At 39.7% G+C, this 7,125-nt stretch overlaps 1 protein-coding gene across 1 annotated transcript in view; it reads right to left on the bottom strand.

Moving 5' to 3' along the window:
• Positions 1 to 1,461: 1,461 nt before the first annotated feature.
• The window catches only part of LOC108784895 (myosin regulatory light chain RLC-A), a 47,571-nt gene continuing 41,907 nt past the window's right edge, over positions 1,462 to 7,125 (bottom strand). The window contains exon 5 of the transcript XR_001941096.1: positions 1,462 to 1,474. The gene's annotated coding sequence lies outside the window, so the exon portion shown is untranslated. The remainder of the gene's footprint in view (positions 1,475 to 7,125) is intronic.

Here is a 7,125-nt window from a genome sequence, read left to right as displayed (position 1 = left end):
TAGAAACTCCACACTTCACCCAATTCAACTGAGCCTGTGGTTACTTGATTGTCAGAATATTAGCAAAAATTATTGCCATGGGCATATTTATCAAGCACCAGTGAAACAAAACACTGTGGCTTTGCTCAAAATCACTTACATTTTACAAAGTTTCTTTCATGGTTTTTATGGGAACTTATTAATGTTGAAGCCATCAAAGTGACATTTCAGCAAAGTCTGGTGAATTGAAGTGTGAAAAAAAAGGAACAATGAAAATGGAAAAAGACAGAGGATTTTCAAGGATTACGAAAACAGCCCAGTCTCTGCTATCGCCCTGCCTATAGTCAGAGAGAGAACTATCGGTATATTTTAAGAATGGAGCCAGGCGCAAGATGGCGCAAATTATCACTTTACTTAGCATAAGGAAATATTGTAACATTTTAGACTTAGTGACTTATTTTTTATAGGGAAATATTGTTTTTTACCATTCTAAAGTGCACATCTCTTCTAAAAATATGAATAAATACATGGCAACTTTCAAAATCAACAAAGTTAGATGCATCTGTAATCATCGCTCGGGGAAATTAGCTTTATGATTATCAAAACTTCTATTTTACACATGTTGATCATTTAAAATTGAATTTTCAGCAAATAAAGTTTAAAATAGACTGTTTCACCTGTTGATAAGTATTCTGCTATGATTCATTGATCATCTTTTCCAAGTACAGGTTGAATAGTGTTTGTATACCACATCCTGAATTGTTGCATTTCTCACACACTTTTATACTTGATACTAAATGCCTCTTTAGCAGCTGTGTTTTTCAGCCTTGAAGCTCTTATCACAAGGATTACAGCTCAGACATTCAGAGACAGTGACTCAGCACCTGATGACACCTGAATGCATGTTGCCAAATAGTAAAACAGCGGAACAGGCTCTGCTGTCATCAACGGCCAACCCTGGGTGAGCAGTAAACAATGACATTAGTATGCAGAATTCCATAAGAGTATTGCCTTAGGTGAAAGGGGACAAGATGAAACACACAGCTCCAATTTATTGCAAAGTGAGAACCTATCTTTCAGTACAGGAGGACACAATGTATGCATTGTAATATTACAAAAAAGAACAATTGTTCTAATTACGTGTCAATCTTCTGTCAATATTATGTTTGTGTCAGATCTAAGCAGGGACGCCATGCATTTTTTGTTGTTTTCTCTCTCTCTGTTTTTAGAGAGCATTTAAGTGCAAGTTATCAATCAAGTTCAGCTTTTTAAAGTGTATTTCCCCTTTGCAGCCAAATTGGATTAACACTTTATATTTGTTACATGTGCTCATTCACATTGCATAACTTAATAAAAAAGTTATGCAAAATAAAACTTTTATAAATATAAAAAAATAAAAATGGTTGCTTTAATTTTAACTGCTTTATACTTGCTTAAAGAAGAAGTCCAGGCAAAAATAATTAGGGATGCACCGATATATCGGCCAAAAATGACACTTTTAGCATAATGCCGAAAGTGCAATTTTCTGGCCTATACAGCAGTGCATCAGTTCTTTCTCTCCTCCCCGCTGGGCGCTGCTCTGGGTCCCAGCGGGGAGGAGAGAAACTGTCATAGGCGGCTGAGCGCTGCGGGAGGTAAGCGCTGCGAGCAGCCGGCATCTCTCCTACCACACACTGCTCAGCCTTCTGTCTCAGATCGGCAGAGCGGTGTGTGGGGGCGGAGACAGCCAGCGCTGTCACAGAAGCCTGTGCTCTCCTCTTGCACCGCTCGCTCACCCTCCTGTGACAGCGTGTCAGAGAGGGGAGCCAATGCAAACACTCAGCGATCAGCGATCGCTGAGTGTTTATAAATAATTGAGGACATAGTATGTTGACTATATCCTCAATTATGAATGAATGGGAAGTGATTTACATCACCTCCTGTCCTCACCTCCATGATTGTGGTTATAGTAAACATACTACATCCTCAGTATAGAGGATTATAGAGCAACCTTGACACCTCCTCCCATGCCCATCTCCAGAACTTATTCAGAGCCTCTTCCATCTTCTGGAACCCCCTACCTAAATCTGTCTGGCTATCTCCTAGTCTGTCCACCTTAAGGTGATCCCACAAAGCTCTTCCGTAAGCAGATCCTAACCTAACAACTTTCTCCATTAATTCATTCCCACACAGTTATTACATTTTTTTTCAGCCTCCTGTGACAGCGTGTCAGAGAGGGGAGCCAATGCAAACACTCAGCGATCAGCGATCGCTGAGTGTTTATAAATAATTGAGGACATAGTATGTTGACTATATCCTCAATTATGAATGAATGGGAAGTGATCTACATCACCTCCTGTCCTCACCTCCATGATTGTGGTTATAGTAAACATACTACATCCTCAGTATAGAGGATTCCTGTTCAATTGTAATAAAGATGACAAAGAAAAATAAACCTGAGTGAAGCCAATGTGTAATGTCATAAGCAAGTCCAAAAATGTGTGGAAATTAGGTCTTGCTTCTACACAGTAGTAGCTAAAACAAACAGAGAAAAGGGGCGCAACAACGTCATGCGTTATCAACTATAGAAGACCAACAGAAATAAGGGTCAATTTAACACTAACAATAGAGCCACATGAATAGGGGCTTGTAAATAAACCATTGGTCCTACTGGTGGAGGCCCTTCATATGATCCACTCTAAACCAAAATGGTAGTGTAGTCTCTTACAGGAAGATGAGCACAAACAGATCCTCCATCATCTTATATGGCAACCATTTAATACATGACAAAGGATTACCAAAGCACTATGGTGAAATGCAGCCAAGGGCTCTATCTGCTGGGTAAAAAAATATACAATATTTATATAAAATATTTGGTATTTACAAGACTAAAAATAATATTTAATTTGATCTTTTTCTTTGCAGAAATATCACCCCCTGCCTTTATAGTTGGCTCACTGAATATCCTAGAAATCTGCATTGAGTATGTGATCAAATTATAGCCATTTCCTTCCTCCAAACTTCTAGAACACCCAGGCCACAACCCTCAGCCGCTACCTGACTGATAACAACCTTCTCGACGCCTTACAATCTGACTTTTGCCCACAGTACTCTACAGAAACTGCCCTACTAAAACTCACTAATTACTTACTAACAGCTGAAACCAATGGCTGCTACCCCATACTCATATTATTAGACCTTTCTGCTGCCTTTGATATAGTTGACCACCCACTCTTCCTCAAAAAACTCCACTACCTTGACATCCAAGGCTCTTCTCTAACCTGGTTATCCTTCTACCTATCTAAGCCCTCCTTCAGTATCACCTACAATTGTATCTACTCCTCTCATCTTTCTCTTGCCATAGGGGTCCCCCAATGCTTTGTCCACAGACACCCTGTATTCTTAATCTACACCTCCTTCCTTGGTTAGTTGATAATCTCCTATGGTTTATGACATATCAGTATTTATTTTGCACCACCTCTTAAAACTCAATTTGTCCTCCCCCCATCTTCTCTATGAAGACCAAAAAACAGAACCATCAGTCTCACCCCTCATACTAGGGCACTAGATGTAATCCTGGACTCTGACTTGTTCTTTTTAAACCCATATCCAAACACTGGCCAAATCCATTCGCCTTCACCTCTGTAACATTTCTAAAAATTCCTAACCAATGACATCACCAAGCTTCGATTTCACTCCCTTGTTATCTCTTACCTCCACTATTGCAAATGTCTCTGCGTTAGCTTACCTCTACACAGGCCACTCCCCTCACTTCATTCTTTCATGAATGCCAGACTCATCCTTAACAATTGCTTAGTGTCTGCAACCCCTCTCTGCCAATCACTCTACTAGCTTCTGCTTGCCCAACAAATAAAATAAAAAACACTAATATATAAAGCCATCCACATCTCAAAATATTACCCTCACTGTCCTCTTCACTTCTCCCAAGGCCTCTTGCTCTCTAGCAACCTTGACACCTCCTCCCATGCCCATCTCCAGAACTTATTCAGAGCCTCTTCCATCTTCTGGAACCCCCTACCTAAATCTGTCTGGCTATCTCCTAGTCTGTCCACCTTAAGGTGATCCCACAAAGCTCTTCCGTAAGCAGATCCTAACCTAACAACTTTCTCCATTAATTCATTCCCACACAGTTATTACATTTTTGTATCACTAGCACCTCCCTTTTAGATCGTAAGCTCTCACTAACAGGGCCCTGCTAACTCTCTTGTCATGATTTGTATTGTAACTGTACTGTCTCCATTTATATTTTAGTGCACTGTACAATCAGTTATCACATTATAATAATAACTGCATAATAATAATAATAATAAAAATGCAATTGGAAAGAGTGCACCGTGTGTCAAAGCAGACAAGTACAATGTTTCTTATCACAGCAGATCCTATAAGTTTTTATAAGAGTTTACCAAGTGCACAAGCATGGCTGCCTACAGAACTGAAAGAGGTAAGGATCTGCCATATCATATGCTAAAAACCTTGCAATGTATATAGGTTACCTAGAGGCATTTTTCTCTGTAAAAATGGAGATTTACTTTAAGCTGTTACCAGCAATTACACAGCCACATCCCAAACATGAATCATTGGCACTTTATCTTTTTAGGTGCAAATGATATGCTTCAGAACAGCTTGCTGCACTCCACCCATTAGTAAAAGTATGGCAGTTTTACATTTCTTTCCTGTAGGGAATGAGAAAGCTGCTATTACTAGCTCTTACAAATTAAATTCACAAATACACACGCTCAGACACATGTAAGGCATTTAGATTGTTTAGTCCACGCACGGCTTATGAATATTCAGCAGATGATTGAAACTTTCAATGGCTACCCTAATGCACATTGCACATTCTAAACCGAATATATTATACATATAGATTGATTGTAGTCCGACACTGACATAGTGCTGAACTTTAAAAAGTATGGCTACCACTGAGTAACAAAAACCCAAATCTAGCCAATATTTTTTTATTTAATTTTGGATAGAGCATGGAGGGGTGGGAGCATATGTCAGGTTTATATTGTCCTCTGTGTCCATATTGAGGAGATATGTATTCCAGAATCCTGCTGCACTCCTTACCGGGTATCCCTGTCAGCGTGGGTGCTCGAAGTGATGGTGGATGGCGCCGCCAATACTGAAACTTGTTAAAGATGTCACCAGCACACCATATTGAAGTGAAGAAGACTTCTGTTTATTGACGCTTCATCAAAAATCAGGAAAGTTGGGTTTTTTTGGGCAACCGACTGACAACTTACAAACCAAACATTATTTAGAAAATATTATTTTATTTGAAATAGTTAAAAGGTGAAAAATTTCATAAAATTGACAACATGATTCCCCTGTGGGCTCACTCCACACTGATTGAGTTCTTCATACAAAGATAACACTCAGAAAATTATAATGTGAGACATGATTGGTAGACATGGTTAGAGGCAGACTGAATCAAGAGATGGCGGAGATACCAGTGCTAGCAGAAGGTTGGAGATGGATTCAAAACCGTTATATTTTCCAGTCAGCGCCGTGGAACATCCGTTCCTCTCTCAATGTCGAGCCCCCAGCAGCTAATACAGCCCTCTCAGGCTGTATTGACGCTTCATGTCAAAACAAATAGCAACGTTTCAAGCCTGATGAAGGGGACCCTGTGTGGCCCCCGAAACGTTGCTATTTGTTTTGACATGAAGCGTCAATAAACAGTCATATTGAGGATATTTCACTTCGCTTTTTGTCAGTGCAGGAAGTGAAGGGAAATCACTTCCACAGAGAGACAGCCAAACACATGTTTTAGTGCTGTCCTGGGCCTTCCTGCCTTATTGACAGCTACACCCACCATCACAGGAACAGGAAGTGATGGAAAATCTCCCTAATAGCATCACAGGCAGGTAAAAAGACCTGTCAGTACTGTTGAAGTGTATCCAAGCCCAATTTGTAACACAATGTGATACAGTGCAGCTTACCAGTTTTTAGTTAAAGGTTAGTTTTCGTTTTTTAGTATTTTTTCCTTTTTTTCCACCTAGTAAACCTATGAATAACACACTTCCTGTCACTGGGTGGCTACACTCACTTCTCTATTGTATCTATGGAGGGAGCCGTGGTTATCACCCAGACTGAACTTCAAATGTGTCTTCCTCTCTTCATCCCCATTACATGGGGGAAGGGAATTGGTAGCTTACAGAAGAAAGATAACATTGTTTGTGCTTTCAGATCAGCTCACAGAAAGTTACAAGGACACATTTCTGGTAAGATCAGCAGGTATTTTCTGTAATTGCTGAAAATGTTACTAGCCTGAAAAATGAAAATGAATGCAGCTACCACCTCAAAGGACTGTTAATCTACAATATATTGCGTTTTTGTCCTTGGGTTTAGAAATCCTTTAACTGGTTTCAAAAAATATTTTACGCTCGTTAATGGGTTTAGATTTCACTTCTCATTAAAAAAGTTAATTTTTGTATTTAATATAAACTGCCTGGCAAACAAAAGTTTTGTTGAACCCCCTTTAGCTTTGATTGTGGCACGTGGCATCGTTTGATCATCTTATGCAATGTCACAGCATTTATTTCCATCCAGAGATCCATTGATTTTTCACCAAGATCTTGTAGTGATGATGGGAGAGCTGGACCACCCCATGAAGTCTTTTCCAGCACATCCTAAAGATTCTCAATAGAGTTAAGGTCTGGACTTTGTGGTGGCCAAGCCATGTATTAAACCAATGTCTCATGTTCCCTGAACCACTCTTTCACAGTTTGAACCTGATGAATCCTGGTATTGTCATCTTGGAATATGCCCGCGACATCAAGGAAGAAAAAATCAATTGACGGAGAAACCTGGTCATTCAGTATATTCATGTAAGCAGCATATCTCATTTTTTGGGCACATAATATTGCTGAACCTAGACCTATTATCCGATGGAAGGCTCTGACCTATTTCCTTAGCTAAATCCAGGTGGTAACTTTGTTTTGGCCAGGCAGTGTATTTTTTGTATTAAGTAAAGGGTTTCCTGGGCGTGGTCTGGGACTAAACCCATACAAAGTGCTATTTCTTTGCATATTATAAAAAGATTAGTGAGGGACTCACCAAACATGAGGACCCTTGATGTAGGTGTTAAACTTACTTAGTTTGGTCAAAATAAAAACGGGGGGGGGGGGGGGGTTAAAATTT

This window comes from Nanorana parkeri, unplaced genomic scaffold (genome assembly GCF_000935625.1).
Source record: "Nanorana parkeri isolate BGI_ZX_2015 unplaced genomic scaffold, ASM93562v1 scaffold7, whole genome shotgun sequence".
Lineage (NCBI taxonomy): Eukaryota > Metazoa > Chordata > Amphibia > Anura > Dicroglossidae > Nanorana > Nanorana parkeri.
Note: the sequence above shows the minus strand (reverse complement) of the source record. Positions and strands in the feature narration are given on the sequence as shown.